Here is a 16,243-nt window from a genome sequence, read left to right as displayed (position 1 = left end):
ACTTTTAATATCAGCTTTAACTACACAATTTTGTTTCGTACAGAAGATAAATATTTAGAAATATTCTTGTGCTAAAATAGCGATTATTTCCGAAACCAAAACCACAATTTCTATTCTTTCCGGATCAGTGCAATCTCCTATATAATTTTCAAACAAAATAATTTATAAAAATATCAAAATCTCAATTTAACCGTTCTATGAAAGCCTGGATTCTGTGAGAAGCCCTCTGGTGGATTTTTTGTCGCATCTTTTTCTGAAATTTTTCAAAAAATTTAAGTTCTCCACTTTCTTCGAGCTGAGAAAAATGCAATAAATAACGTTTTTATTGCGCGCCGAGTTTATTTGAAAAAAAAGTCAAAAAGTGCTGGCGTCTCATAGAATCCAACGCAACCATTCGGGTAGGAAAAAATCAGATAAAAAAACAAGTTCGCGATAATCGCTATAGTCGATCGCGACCATCTTTTTCGCTATTAATTCTTTTCTCCCAATAATTTTATTTTTTTTCAAGAAAAAGAGCGATTCTAGCCTGATTTTGAAACGAGATATCGGAATTTATTATTAAACTCAGCGATGTCTCATTATACTCTGCGAGAAATCGCGTTGTCCGCGCGAGAAATAACAGCGACAAAAATTCTCAAAATTAATATCTCTAATACAAATTACGCTAATTGTACAATTTTTTTACTTGGATAAAAATTTCATTTAGGTATTGTTGCAAATGCATTTTTTGATGAAATTTCGAGAATATTTTTAGTTATAAATAGATGAATTTACGCATTCGGCATCATGTCGTAAATTGCCGAATTTTTGATGAGCCACACATTATTCTTTTGATTGCTTCATTTCATGCACAGAAAACATTTATATCTATACTATCAACAAAGAATTTTGATGGATTGAATAATATTTTGAGCGATGTCAATTTTTATACAGTCAAACCTGTTTTTATGCGGTGAATAGGGACCGCATAAAAAAGTCTCACATATAAAATAACTCGTTTTAAAATCGTAGTCTTAATTTCTAAGGAAATTACCTTCCTCTTCGCTTTGTTTTTGCCCTTATTCATTTTAAGGGATTATGTCTAAACAAAATAAAAATTCTAAAATTTTATCTAAATAGAAAAAATAATACAGTACATTTACCTTCAATTTACGCTTTGAAATGAATCTTATCTTAATGGTCCAGGAATGTGAAAGCACTTTGAAGGTTTAATTAACGTAATTAAAACAGACGTAGAATTTATTGACAACAGATGTCAGCACTTGACTGCATCGTCTTGTCTATCGTCTGTTTTACATATTTTTGTCCAGGTGGTATTTTGTTGACTTAAAAAATAAATTATTTCATTTTTCGCATATTCATGCAATAATATTACTATAAGTTCATTTATGCTATAATAAGTCAACGTGAGACATGACAAAACGTATGAGACTAGTCGCCAACTATACCGCACAAAAAAAACCGCATAAAAACAGGTTTGACTGTATTAGGTGATCGAGTTAAGCCTAACACACGACTATATCACATTAAAAATTAAAAATAAAATTCACGTGTAAAAATATAACGAAAATATCTGTTAAATCTTAAATACAACATTCGATTTACAAGTCAGAAAGAAGCATTTGAAAATAGGGTCATAAAACAATTAACGTTTATTGACTTTCGCGGTAGGGGGTAAAGCAGGGTCCATCGACAAATTTTCTCGCAGTAGTACGAAATTTCTACTGACTTCACTTGAGAGTCATTCTTCGGTATTTTCAAACAACCCCAATGGCAATTGGTGAAACATGAGATAAATTACAGCGAATTGAAATTTGATATGTTTATTTTTTGCGTTTTACGTATCAAATTACATTAAATTCGACACAAATAAAGCATTTGTGTCAATATAAAAATATTTTACACTGTTTAAAAGTAAGAAAAATTATTACATCTTTGTTTTCTTTAATTTTTGAAGCAAAGCCAAAAATTTTACAATTTCAGTTTAAAACAATAACATACGAAATTTTTCTTTAATCTCATTCAATGCAAGCAAAATTCTATTAAGATACGGATACAAAAATAGTTCAGCGACGTTGTAAAGATGGTGCAAAGCCATCAATGATCTAAAAACTACACTTGGATTATTGCTAGCTAATCCATCTAAAAAGATGATTAATATTAATAGAAATATTTTGATTAATTTCATAAATTTTATATCATGCTTACTTATAAGATGAGGAATTACTCCATCCAAAAAGTGAAAAGCATCTTGAGCAACTTGAACACCAACTACATAGTGTATTTACTCGGACACATGGCAAATTTCATCACTAATTTTTATTCAGTTGATTCTGAATAAAAATTAGTGATGAAATTTGCCATGTGTCCGAGTAAATACACTATGTAGTTGGTGTTCAAGTTGCAGAATAAGTACCGGCACGGTTTCATAAATACTAGAAGCATCTTGAGCTTCTAATGCATCCAGCATCTCATGCAATCCCATATTTGCAATCAGGTTGAAAGGTTCTACTGTTCTCTCAAACCTTCAAAAAATATCGGTAAATAATAGCCGATATCTATATCTTTTATACGAGCCTTAAAATATTAAAATTTAGTTTAAATTATAATTTAATAAAATTAATTTAAACTTAAGGTTATGTTAGATGAAGAAAACCTTTAATTGTTCCAGTTAATCACGTTCATACTTGTTCAAACGTTTTCGACCCATTCTGGGTCATTTTCAGGATATCGTTGTAATAAAATAAACCAACGTGCGGAATTGGAACGTCGAAATCGAATCCAGTCCGATTCAAATTACTATCAAACGGTTAAGCTTGCTGATGGAACGATTCTCTCGTGCTATGATGACGATATGGCGCGTGAGAAGATCTTGGTGTAAATTTGCTGCATAATCGTTAAATTAATGTCTTACGACTCAATTACCGGGTGTTTTCCCCCTCATAACAGTATTTCCACGCTTGTGAAAATATCGATTATGACGCATTAATTTAACGATTATGCAGCAAATTTACACCAAGATCTTCTCACGCGCCATTATCGTCATCATAGCACGAGAGAATCGTTCCATCAGCAAGCTTAATCGTTTGATAGTAATTTGAATCGGACTGGATTTAATTTCAACGTTCCAATTCCGCACGTTGGTTTATTTTATTACAACGATATCCTGAAAATGACCCAGAATGGGTTGAAAACGTTTGAACAAGTATGAACGTGATTAACTGGAACAATTAAGGTTATGTTAGATGAAGTACTACATTCCTCCAGTTCTTTTTGTTTGATGTTCGTTTGAATTAAAGGTTTTCACCTTCCAATACAAATTCCATCCAGAATTTTCTTTTACAATTGTTACAGTGATTTCTCCAGAGCAATATCTCTCTCGAAATAGTTGTATTTGAATGTTTGCATTCATTTTCAAAAAATTAAATAATATATTCTGCCAATAAAATAACATAAAATATGATATTATTAAGTTGTAGAACCATTCTGAAAATTTCCTTCCCATTTCGTCTAAATTGTCGGCATCGGGTAGAAGGTTATTCGACTGTTGTAGTAACGAAGAACAATTGCTCGTGCTTGGCGTTGCAGAAATACAAGAGTTAGTTTGTCCGTCGTTTGAATATGGCGTAACAGAAATTAAGGTAGTTTTTGTGGTGTCGTAATCCGAAAAAATTTGTTCTGCATTTATACATTCGTCATTTATTTCTTCCTGTAAAAAAAGAAGCTATAACAACAACGCTAATATTTCAAATAGTCAATATTCATCAAATATTATGGGAAAGAAGAAATTCTCATCCTTCTATGATATATCCTTATCGAAAACAGAAGACGGTGAAGATGATACTGCAAGACAGAATCGAGGAATATAGAAAGACGGAGTGACTTGACAAAAGCAGCAACAAGTATATGGGAGCCTCCACACCATCAGTGTTACCAGTGATGAGCAATCAAACTGCCAAAAGGTATTTAACCCATTAGTGCCCAGTATCATATTTATAGGACAGTTTGCCTTCATGTCTGTGCATGCATTAGTTGACCTGTTGTTCATCTGTTCACTAGTACTTGTGTTAACATGTAAGTCTACCACATGAAACTAGTTACCGTATATGTTAAGCTTTTCTTTATTTATTCCAAGATTTGTAATATGCTTCAGCATAAGAGTTTATAACAATTGAAGAGGCATTAGAATGCTTATTATCAGAACAGACAGAGAAGAGTATTATTACATTACCCCTGATATTGATGAACTTACTGATACGGGCGTGTCCTATGATACATCATGTTCCAGGTAAAATAGAAATTAACATTTCAGAAGACAAATTACCAGATGATTTTAACATTGTGAATAAGAAAAGCAGCTCAGAGCACTCTTCTAAATTTGTGGATAAGAAGAATAAATGTCTTTTTCTGTTTCAAAATTATACTAATAACAAAATTAATCATTCTATATATTTTGTAATGATAAAATCTATGAGATGCAAAACTACGGACTGGAGGACAGAATCAACAAATATGGGAAGACTGGGAGAGAGGGTGGCGGTTACAACAAAAATCCGAGAAACCAAAGAATTAATTTTCAGATCCGAAGATAATTTGAAATTCAAATATTTACAATCAAATAAATAACATGAACTTACGACTTGGGTCGTATCAGAATTCCAAAATTTGAGACATTCCTTGATCACCAGCCTTTTTTCGGATGTTACAGAAACTATAACGTTATTTTCCTTTAGAAACTTAAATAGATATTCTTTCTTGATTTTTTTTTCTTTTCAATAACTCGTAAGCCGAATCCGAGTGACTAATTATAGCTTTTATCGCTTCTGTCAGAAAATTAACAAATGTTAGTTTATTGTAAAACAAGTATGAGAAAATGCTTTTGTATAGTGCTTACCTTTTCTATTTTCTGCTTTAATTAAGCCTTTGGTAGTCGTAAACACGAGCGAATCTAGTGTAGAATCGCTTAGTTTCTGGAGAATGCTATCAGAAAAAGAAAAGGAAGGAATTAACTGCATAGTGTACTAATTCTACGTCCACTAAAATTCAGTGAATAACAACAATTATAGTAATTTATATTATTGTAAATGCAATTTATATTATTGTACTATGTAAATAAACCTCCTGCAGGTTTATTTACTATATTCTGTTGAGGTGTACCAGTTAATCGCTAAACGTACTAATGGGACTGGCTCGAAGGTTTGTGGCATAGGCCAATTTAGTTTTTAGCACTCGATCGGATGTTTTTATTCTAAATTTTCAATATCTCTATCGAAATAGTGGTATTTGAATGTCTGCATTCGTTTTCAAAAAATTAAATAATATATTCTGCCAATAAAATAACATAAAATATTATATTACAGTAGTGAACCGAAAATCGGAATCAATTGGGGACTGGGGTTGTTCAGATTAAGGATTTGTTCCGATTACGGTTTATGTACGAAAAAATATATTAACCTGTCCGATGTTCAAATTTTTCTCCGTTGCGTGTCGCTTCGTGTTAAATTTTCGTCGATTTTAAGCCTAACGAAAATTTTTATAATAATAATCCAGGCTATCGTATCGTTAAAAATTATTTCTGCATTTTGTACAAACAAAATAAATATATTGAAGAATATAAAAACATGAAAATTATACTTTAGAAGTAAATTTAGTATCAAAAACGTTCGATTCAGCACGACACAGTCCAACTGAAAATCGTGCCGATTCCGGCGATTCTGATTACCGGGGTGCCGATTTACGAGTCTCTACTGTATTAAACAAAAATTGTATAGAAAATGAACAAAAAATAAATTAGATATGTTTTAGATATTAGATAGATAAATTAAATTAATTTCATTTTCAAACTGTGTTAATATATTAACACATTTTAGAAGTTAGTGTCTCATGATCAATAGTATGGCAAATTCTTCACAAGAGTAATAATAATAATACACAAACACCTAATTACTTGCTGAGCTTGCTGATTCCTTTATTTTCTAACGTTTTCAACCTAATTTTTATAGGTCATCTTCAGGAAAAATTTATTACATTTCCAAATTCGAATATAAAGCTTTCGAATGCTCGCGACACTTAAAACTTTTCGAATCTTTATAAATTTTAACGGTTTAAATAATAACGGATTAAACATTAAACCAACTACAAACACATTAAAATCATTACTAATCAACAAACATAAAATAAATAAATAAATAAATAAATATTGTATCAAAAGTAGAATAAACTAGTTAAAGCTGCCATGTCCTTTCTACGGGTTTTTTAATCCCATTTCTTTTTCTATTATGTATTTCCATGCCGTTGGAAGATTATTTGCGTCTTTTGCATTTAAACATTTGTTTTCCACCTTACTCTTATATATTTCTACTTTTTCCATCCCTAACGCAATCGTAGGTGAATGGACTGCCTTTACTATTCTCGCTTCATCCCATTTTACGTTCGCTCCTTCCTCTTGTCCCATGATCGCCAGTGCTTCGTGTTAGTTGTTATTATTAGTTTATTCTACTTTTGATACAATATTTATTTATTTATTTATTTATTTTATGTTTGTTGATTAGTAATGATTTTAATGTGTTTGTAGTTGGTTTAATGTTTAATCCGTTATTATTTAAACCGTTAAAATTTATAAAGATTCGAAAAGTTTTAAGTGTCGCGAGCATTCGAAAGCTTTATATTCGAATTTGGAAATGTAATAAATTTTTCCTGAAGATGACCTATAAAAATTAGGTTGAAAACGTTAGAAAATAAAGGAATCAGCAAGCTCAGCAAGTAATTAGGTGTTTGTGTATTATTATTGGTAAATCTGCTGAGGAAGTAAGGATTATCTTCACAAGAGGTTGAACTGACAATACTCATGGTAGGAAATGGATTATCAACTAGATGTCTGCCACTTCAGAAAAGGTGGACACATTCAACATTTGTGACTCGTAAAAAAATTTGGACAGAGTACCTATATTTGAATGTTAGAAAATATAGTATCTGTTGGATAGTTTACAAATAATAACGCAGCCACGATACTCGGCATCACAGTTAGCTGAATCGTGGTCCGCGCCACATTTGATACATTTGCGTCGGCCTCGACACGACTGTGCCGTGTGGCCGGTGCTTTCTTCGGCCATACGCAGTATGGCCGAAAGAAAGGCACCGGCCACACTAACGCGGGCGGGGAATGTAGCGTTCGCAGCGATATCTCTGGTAGTAGAGGATAACAGTCTCCAAAGGGGCCGCACTGGCCACCGAGAAGTAGACAGTGGGACTAGGGACAACTATGTCTCCTTCCTTCCGAGTGAATCGACGTATTTCGATCACCGGTATGTTGTTGTCGGAGAGAATATCGTGTATCTCCTTAGCTGAGATGGACATGTCCACGCCGCGCAGGAGATAAGCGGTAAGGGCGCAATCTGGCGCCAAACGGGCCCGTACCGGAATCCCGGCTATGGTTGTAATGCGGAGAGTCTCTTCTGCCGTCAGAGAGTCCCGGGATTTCACTATAAGAAATCCAGCCCGGGAGTAACGAATGTCTAGAATCCTGTTTGGATTGGAGAAGTGCGGTTGGAGGGCCTTATGAAGTTCTGCCGGACGTAGACGGTGGAGGGGATCCTGACCCTCCAAAAAGACCGTGCATATTGGTCAGAGGGAAGAGATTGACGGATGGAGTCCAGTTTCTCCAGTTCCGTGATAGGGGAGATGAATCGAAACTCCTCCGAGAACGAGCCCGCCGCCGTTTCCGGTAGACACGGCTGAGGACGTCCGCGCAGAGGGGACGTCATCTCCGAACGTGGAGGGATCACTACACCGGATAGCCGAAAAATGCTCCTACCTGAGAGTAATGGGTTGGTTAGGAATCCAGAAAAACGCCAACGCTGCGGGACCACCGGCCTGAGAGCACGTTTCGCGCCAAAACTCCAAAAACCAACAAAACTCAATAGATAAGTACTGTACGTTAGACAGATCGCTGTTACGTCTAATACTCAAGATCACGATTAGTCAGAGAATCACACTCAAACGGTGAAGAACCTTACGATACGAATTGAAAATCGCGCCAGTCGCTCACGTATAATCGTTAGCGAGTAGCCATCTTGAATCTCCATCCGACCAATCAGCGATTCCCGATGGTCGTAGCTTTATCGGAGCTCTGCAGGTGATGTGACGGTCTGACGACCAATCAGCGGATACTCATTCAAACTCCAACGGTCGCTTCCTCAACCGTCTTTTTGTAACGGCGACCGTTACCAGTTAAAAAAAAACAAACAAGAAACAAAAAAGGCGGGAATCGTGTTCCTGCACGATTCTACCCCGACAAACACAAAATAAATTGTAGCTATGCGTCGATTCCGCGCGTTACGTCCAAACATGTAAGCTGAACAATAATGTGGGGGAAGTGAGTAATCAAGAGTTGCGTGGCGCTCAAACAAAAGATGAATCCACGAGATTTGAAAATCGCATAACTCCGGGTTCGCGTAAGTCAGGGTAGCGTAAGTCGAGGTATTACTGTACTGTATTCCATCACACAAATGTTTTATCAAACAACCTATTTTTATCCTTGATAAAATCCATAAAAATTAAAAGAAATAAATGATTCAATTCTTTTATTTTGATATTCATATTATATTTTATATAAATTCTGTTTTGTAACAATTTAAATTTCACATGAAAACATTGAATATCTGTAAAACTAAAAATTTTTCCAAATATTCAATACTTCCATTTAACATTTTGGAAATTCAAGTGAGAAATTTATTCAAAATTTTAACCATTTACCATTAGATTTTATTTAGAACTCTGATCAATTTATCAACAGACTTCATATGAAATTAATTTTGACAATCCAATGAATATTTGGTTAATGTTACCTTAGGTAGCCAAGATGGCGGCTTGTCTCCGATCCGCCGTCTTGGCTACCTAATCAGAAGACAGGGAACAGTACGGACGCACGTTCTAACCTAACCTATTCTAATAAATTACCATAATTATTAGCAACCAAATTATTAGAATAGATTAGGTTAGGTTAGAACGTGCGTCCCACTGTTTCCTTGCTGGAATTAGAGACGAGCCGCCATCTTGGCTACTTAAGGTAACATTAACCGAATATTTTTATATATTATTTTAAAGACAGAAAGATTAAAATCAATATAATATTCCAGAATGGAATAATTAATTAAATGTTTTCTTTTCCTGAATTTCATTGTTCCCATTATTCTTTAAATCCGAACTAAATCATCAATTGAATAGTAAACATTATTATTAGATTTAATGTGTATATAAAATTAAACTTCTAAACAAAGTAATTAATAAGTATAATAAGTGAAGTCTACTTAAAAAATTAAATATAATTACCATTATGCTTTAGCCTTTACCAATCAAGGTCTATATAAGGTCAGGATACGCGTACTAGAGCCGCCATTTTGGGATTTTTTGAGTCGCATGTGTAAAACAAACTTGTACGAGCAGTCAGTTTTATACGACATTAATTAAACTAAAATTGCATAAATTAGTTTAATTAATGTCGTATAAAACTGATTGCTCGTACAAATTTGTTTTAAACATGCGACTCAAAAAATCCCAAAATGGCGGCTCTAGTACGCGTATCCTGACCTTCTGATATAGACCTCGTTACCAATTTCTAGCACCTTACGCCTCCTAGCAGAATGATTTTCTTATGTATATTATTTTAAAATATATTTGTCGTGATTATTTATTTATAAATAATAAATTTTATTTTATGATAATTTTGATTCGTATAAAATAAAAATAATTAATAGTCTTAAAATATTTCAAATTAATGTTGTTAATAATATTTGAAATAAACTTATTCCTCGTACATGTGTGTCGTTATGATTTACGACAAAAAGCTTATTTTTGAGAGTAGAGTTTTATAAAAAAAATTAATAAAATAAAATAAATAAATACATTAGCATTTATAATTTTTCGAGTAAAATCAAATCATAACTTCGATTCCACTCGAGATATGACACGACCCCTTCTATCTCCCCAACCCTTGGACTTTTAAACACCAAAATTTAATAGCATCAATGCAGTTATTATTGCCTGTTGCATGATTGTCGGTTGTTCCGCATATATATTACTCTGTGAAAACTCCTTGTCCAGCGGTTCAAAAAGCTTTTATCAATTAGGTAGGAAATTCCGATAAGAAATCAATGCTCAAAGGAAGGAAATAATAATGATTTCCTTTCTGAAATGAAAATGTCTAAATTATTTAAGTAATTAGGATCAGAATTAAATGTAATAGAAAAAAATGGATATTTTTAATCGAAATTTTTCATTAGTTTCAACATGTAGGGTAAGTACAGTACATTTTCAAATAGAAGAGAAACGAGAATGTTGAAGTACACTTTTTTCTCGTTAATGTTGCTAAACAATTTTTAATGCTTATTAGAAACAATTTTCAATTCATTTTAATCATAAGTAAAAAAAAAAAAAAAAATTGCTGACATTTCTATAGCACACTCCTTATTTGTGCTACGTAACAAGATTTTTATACTGTATGCCTATTTAGAAAACTCCAGTAGAATTAGCTCAATGACAGATCCAAGGGAAGTTGCAGGAGTTTACGCTTTCACCATTGATATACACCCAAAAAAAATTAAAATTTATTTGTTCGAACTTCAAAACGCTGTTTTTAAAAACATTAATGATGGCAAAGGTGATTTATCGCATCTCCCATATAATCATCGTGCACGTGGTAATAAAAGATAATTATTATTCAACTATTTAAGTAATTAATATTCAATTACTGTTCAGATATATTTATTTTTTGAGTTAACCTTTCCCTTTAGGTACTGTACTTCCGAGTCCGCTACTGAGCTAGTTTATCGAAAATTTAAATATTCCCTTTATTCGTTCATTATTATTTTTATAAATCATAATTTAACATATAATAATTAATTAAAAATAAATTTATTAAACTAAAATTTAAGGCTACAATTAATACAAGAATTCTCGTGAATAGACAACAAAATGGACAGACAGCAAAGCGAATATAAAAACTATTTCATAAAGGATAAATCTTAAACAAGTGAAAATTATTATTTCTTAATTATGTTTTCGTGTTTAACTTATTATTTTCGAGATAAAAACAAGTAAATTACTTCAAAAATTAATTATAATATTAACTAATATCCTAATGTAGTAAGTAAAAACCCCATCTTTTAATTAATATCGTAAGACGTTGTCGGTGGGGCTTTTAAATTAGAAGGAAAGGTTATCCATACGGTACGATTTAATAGCAATACCGATCGGTACTTTTAAAAATTATCAAACATATAAGTCACGTGATTTTTCCATCAAAAATGATTAACTTGGAGGAGAAAATAGCAAAGGAAATAGATTAGTTACAGCATTTGTAACGTAAATAACTCAAAATGAAATTGTTGCTGCTGTTATGTATATTCGCTTCGATCCACATCTCTACGCAGATTCCAATGGTCGAGAAGATCTGCAGTGAGTATAAATTTATTTATATATGCAATTTATTTAACATTTATTTATATTAAGCAATTTCAGTAAATCCAAAATAAATAAAAAAATACTTCTGCTTGCAGTTTAACCTTAGAAACTTTTATCGTTCTGGAATTGCTTGCTAAACAATTTACCTCGATATTACAAAAACGTGAGTAATTAAACAGATTTAATCGATTTTTGGGGTGTTTTTTAAAGTAACTTTTTGAATTTTTAGCATTATCTACGCATTGCAAACTGCATCAAACTGGTGAAAGAGATAACGAATATATACGACGCTCTGGCCTATTTTACGTGTTCAGAAGAAATAGATCTTGAAGATGTAAGATTAAAATTATTTTTAAGTTTATAAAATATTCAATTATTTATTTAATTTTTAATTTAAACTTACCCGAAACATGAACATTCGTATTGCAACACGATAACATTAATTTTATTTCACATCTAGATGAAAGAATGTCTGAATAATTATCCATCTGTAAGTAAAAATATAGATCTTTTTTTAATTTAATTTTTTAAATATATATTTATATAATTTATTTTTAATATAAATTTTAGAGTAACGTCGGAACTCCGAGCAGAAATGACGAAAGAGAAACAGATTACGTTTTCGGTGCGTGTTTTAAACAGTCCTACGAATAATGAAATTTGATAAAAATTTCTGAAACAGACATTAAAGAAATTTATAAAATGTACTAATTTGTTTATTAAATAAATAAATTCAAATTTGATGTGTTGAAGCCTATTTTTAATAATATTTATAAATGTTAGTAACTGATAACAAAGTAAATAAAAAAATAACATCATCAAGTTTTTTAAAAATGACAACTATAAACAGAAATAGCTCTGGCAAGACACCAATAGTCAGTTAATATACTGTATGTGGAGATTATAATAAAGTAACAAGCATACACTTCCGTACTTAATATTTATTTTCAAATATATCTTTATCATATTGACCTATATGTGCTGATCTTTATTTGCATATCTAACAGATTATCATCATCATTTTTTTCCCTTTTACTCAAACCAAACTACTGTATAGAAGGAAAAAGGGAGTAAATTAACACGACGATATACTTGCAAATGTATATTCCAATGTGGAGATTTTCAAAGCATTCTATTATTTTTTTCCTTTTTCCTCTCCTACTTGTAAAAAGAATGAAATTCGAAATTGAATGATTAAAATTCATGTTTCTGAATATGTTATTTAATAAATTTGAAAATGGATGCGAAACTTTTTTCTGTAGAAATGTCATTTTAGTACCGGTATTTTGCATTGTTAGAAAAATTAGGCTAATTTATAAGTATTAGAAAATTCTTTATAAAAAATGTTAAAAATTTCTTTTATTCCTACGTCAATGTACAGTACCTCTTAATAAATGCATATGTTACAGTAAAAACCCGTTTTTAGTGAAAACGCGTTTTAACTAGTTGAAACTAGTTTTTACTGAATGTCATTGTTATAACCCGTTTTGTCTAGTTAAAACTAGAATTTACTGCTGTACATGTTTTGATTTTAGATAAAACTAAAATCAAACATTAACTTTTTAACTTTTAACATTAGTTAAAACTAATTTTAGTTACATAAATATGTTTGGGGGAAATAAATAAAGTGATGATTGGGATTAAAACATTTGTATTATTTAATACGATATTTATTGAAAATATTGGTCACACATCTGTGTTATTAACATTAATTAACCCTTTGTCCCTGAAGGCACCGATCGATCGGTACCCTGGCTTTTTAAGCAAAACTTCGAGGGTACCGATTCATCGTTACTTTGGTAAATATCGATTTTTGTAAAATTTATTAACAACAGATATAATCTCGTTCGATATGAAGTGAATAAAGTATAATAATTCATTATATTAGTTGATAGCAGTATAAAATTTTGATTTCAAACAAATGTTTGATATAATGTGCGATAATTTCACAACGAATAAACATACATGCATAAGTGTTATATCGAATTGTACAAAACAATATTCTACGTCTTTCTGGCTCGTGCCAGCAAACAACTATGTAACTAGACAATGTTAATTTTCACAAAATGTTACAAATTATCAAGTTTATGTGTCAGTTCTGATATATATTATTTTTTTTTCTTATAAATTTTTCTAATAAAATGCATTGAAAAATATCGTATTTAAAACTAAAGATATTAATAAATGTAAGTGATTTTTTTCATATAGATATAATGATAATTTGATTTTTGGTGAACTTTTAAAATAATATCGCCTGACTGACCTATATTGCCCTAGGAGGGATCGCAAAATAAACGTAAACAAGATGTCGGGGGAAAAGGGTTAAAGGAAAAGTATGATAAACAGGGGCAAGCCACTATTAATCTGAGGTGGAGAGCATATATTTTGAGTTAAATAAATTAAAAATATGATTAAAAATTGCAGCCCAGCATTGTGAATATGTCACAATAAATAATTCCTCGTTTTATTATTATTATTTTTTAAGTCAATTAAAATGCCAGAATGGAAGTTTGGATATGTTTGAAATTAATATCAATTCTGTTTACAATAGCTTTCACTTCGTTAGTAGCGAAATAATGCCACATATACAGTATACTTCAAATGTAGAAAAAAAGTGAAAGCGAGAAGGGGTCAGATCTGAATTATATGGGGAAAACGAAAAACCTCTCATAGCAATTCCACATTCTGGTGTGTTGTGTGTAGTCTAGTATTATCATAGAGGAGAATAATGTCCAGGAAATTTTCTTTTAATAGCTTCTTTCAAACATATTAGTGTCACAATACAGGGAAGGAAAAATACATCAAAAGTACACCCAAAAAGTCCTAAAAGATGATAGCCATGAAGTTTCGGCAGATATTGTAACCATAACCTTAGATATGTTTAGTAAAGATGATTGAAATACCCAAAACGCCACCTCTGTGGAATGGAAACCACAAAGATGGTCTTTTGGTAGGTTGAGAATACGTAATGAAGACATGAACCTATACAATATAAGCCGCAAAATACCAGTAAAAGTATTTTTGTTGCGTTTTCATAGCAGAAACGAGAAATTTACGTCAATTTTTGCACTAATAAACGTAGTTTGTACTCCGCGCCTGGTATGAGGCCATTGTTTTTATGTTCATGGCTTCTGCGAACGAGGATAGGATTAGATTCTGCTTCAATGTACCATAAAGTTCATACAACATCCCATTAAATGCTATCTTATCTATCGGGAAATAGAGAGGTAAGCAGAGCTAATTCCTGTCTTAGCAGGTAAGTGAAGGAATCAATATACAGGAAAGAAAAGAAAAAAGAATACATCAAAAGTACATTCAACGATGATAACGTTGCCGCAGGTAAATTTTGAACTAAAACTGAAAAACATAGTAAAGAACGGGTAATTTAAAACTTGATATATCTCTAGCACTGTTTAAAACGTAAAAAGTGATATAAATAAATACAAGCAATTACGGTGTATTTATTGTGACATTGTCACAATGCCGGGTCATATTGCCCTTTAGTAATGTCTTGCCCCTGTACATCATATTTTTCCTGTTAACAATGAAATCATGGCGGTCATGTATATTTTTTTTTTTTTTTTAACTCTTTCCGCCCTGTGGGCACTAAGAGGGCCTCTTTAGTAGGCCCATTATGGGTTCGGCCAGGCCCACAATGGGGCGACCGGGTGGTGAGGGACGGGGCCCGACATATCCGAACGGACCACCCCCCGAAAAATTCCTGGGGATTATTCGACCCGTTCGGATTCGATCCCGGGTCCCCCAGAGCGGTAGGCTGCAACCTTTACCGCTCGGCCATCCGGCCGTCTACGGCGGTCATGTATCTACAGCGCATGGTTAGGTGGAGTCTGAATGTTTTCATTTGATTTTGGCGGCGGTCATGCTTTTGTGGGGTTGACTTTATGTAGAAGTATTGATATTGTGCATATGCTACAATCTTAACATTATATTTTTTCTGTTAGTTATTATCAAAATTTAAAAAAAATCTGTATGCCTACTCCCCAATCTAATCGCACGCCACGAATACGACTTGTTTTGAGTAAGATATTATAAAATAATCTTTTCTTCTGTCCCGACCGTTCCGTAATTTTAGTAAAATTTTCACTTTTGTCCCGTTTCTCGAAAATTTAAAAATTAACTCTCTAGTTTGTATATTAGGCTAAACGCATTCGTATGTTGTATTCCAAATTCATGATTTGTTAGAAAACGTTTATTTTGTATCGATAACTGTATTATAAACGACTCAACTGACCAGATAACATAATACGAATAACTCTTTATTAATACAACTAAACACTTCTACATCCAGCTGGTTCCCTCGAGCTACATCGCTGTCCGTTTTTTGCTACACCCTCTCTCAACCCTTTCAACCAGTGTTGCCACCTCGGCACCTACACAATTACATTTAATGTTTACTTAAATCATCAACATACATTACAATAACATCATAAATTTGAATGGATACTAGTGAGGAAGAAATGGCATGAAATATAGCTTACGGAATAGTTTCAACGAATGTAAGGCGGATGAAATTCGATAGTTCGATGGATGCTAATAAAGACAACAATATCCAAACACATGAAGAATTTGAATGAAGAAAAATTCAATGTAGCTGAGATGAGTCAAAATATTTAATGAAATGCACGAAAATGATCGTGAATTCCAAGAGTTTAATAATTAAAAATTCGTCGTTTGTTTTTCAGGAACTACAGCTTCTGTAAAAAGAATATTTTCACTCGAATATGATCGAAAGAAAATGTTGAAACTATGTAAGAAATGCTAA

The 16,243-nt window shown here is 32.3% G+C and overlaps 1 long non-coding RNA gene across 1 annotated transcript; it reads left to right on the top strand.

Moving 5' to 3' along the window:
- Positions 1-11,558: 11,558 nt before the first annotated feature.
- LOC136983323 (uncharacterized) lies at positions 11,559-12,203 on the top strand. Its single transcript, XR_010882027.1, has 4 exons — positions 11,559-11,623; positions 11,690-11,794; positions 11,921-11,950; positions 12,031-12,203. It is a non-coding gene; the product is annotated as an uncharacterized lncRNA (long non-coding RNA).
- Positions 12,204-16,243: the final 4,040 nt, after the last annotated feature.

Source organism: Centruroides vittatus, unplaced genomic scaffold (assembly GCF_030686945.1).
Source record: "Centruroides vittatus isolate TY-2023 unplaced genomic scaffold, ASM3068694v2 contig_880, whole genome shotgun sequence".
Taxonomy (NCBI): Eukaryota; Metazoa; Arthropoda; class Arachnida; order Scorpiones; family Buthidae; genus Centruroides; species Centruroides vittatus.
This window is presented reverse-complemented; position numbering and strand designations above follow the sequence as displayed.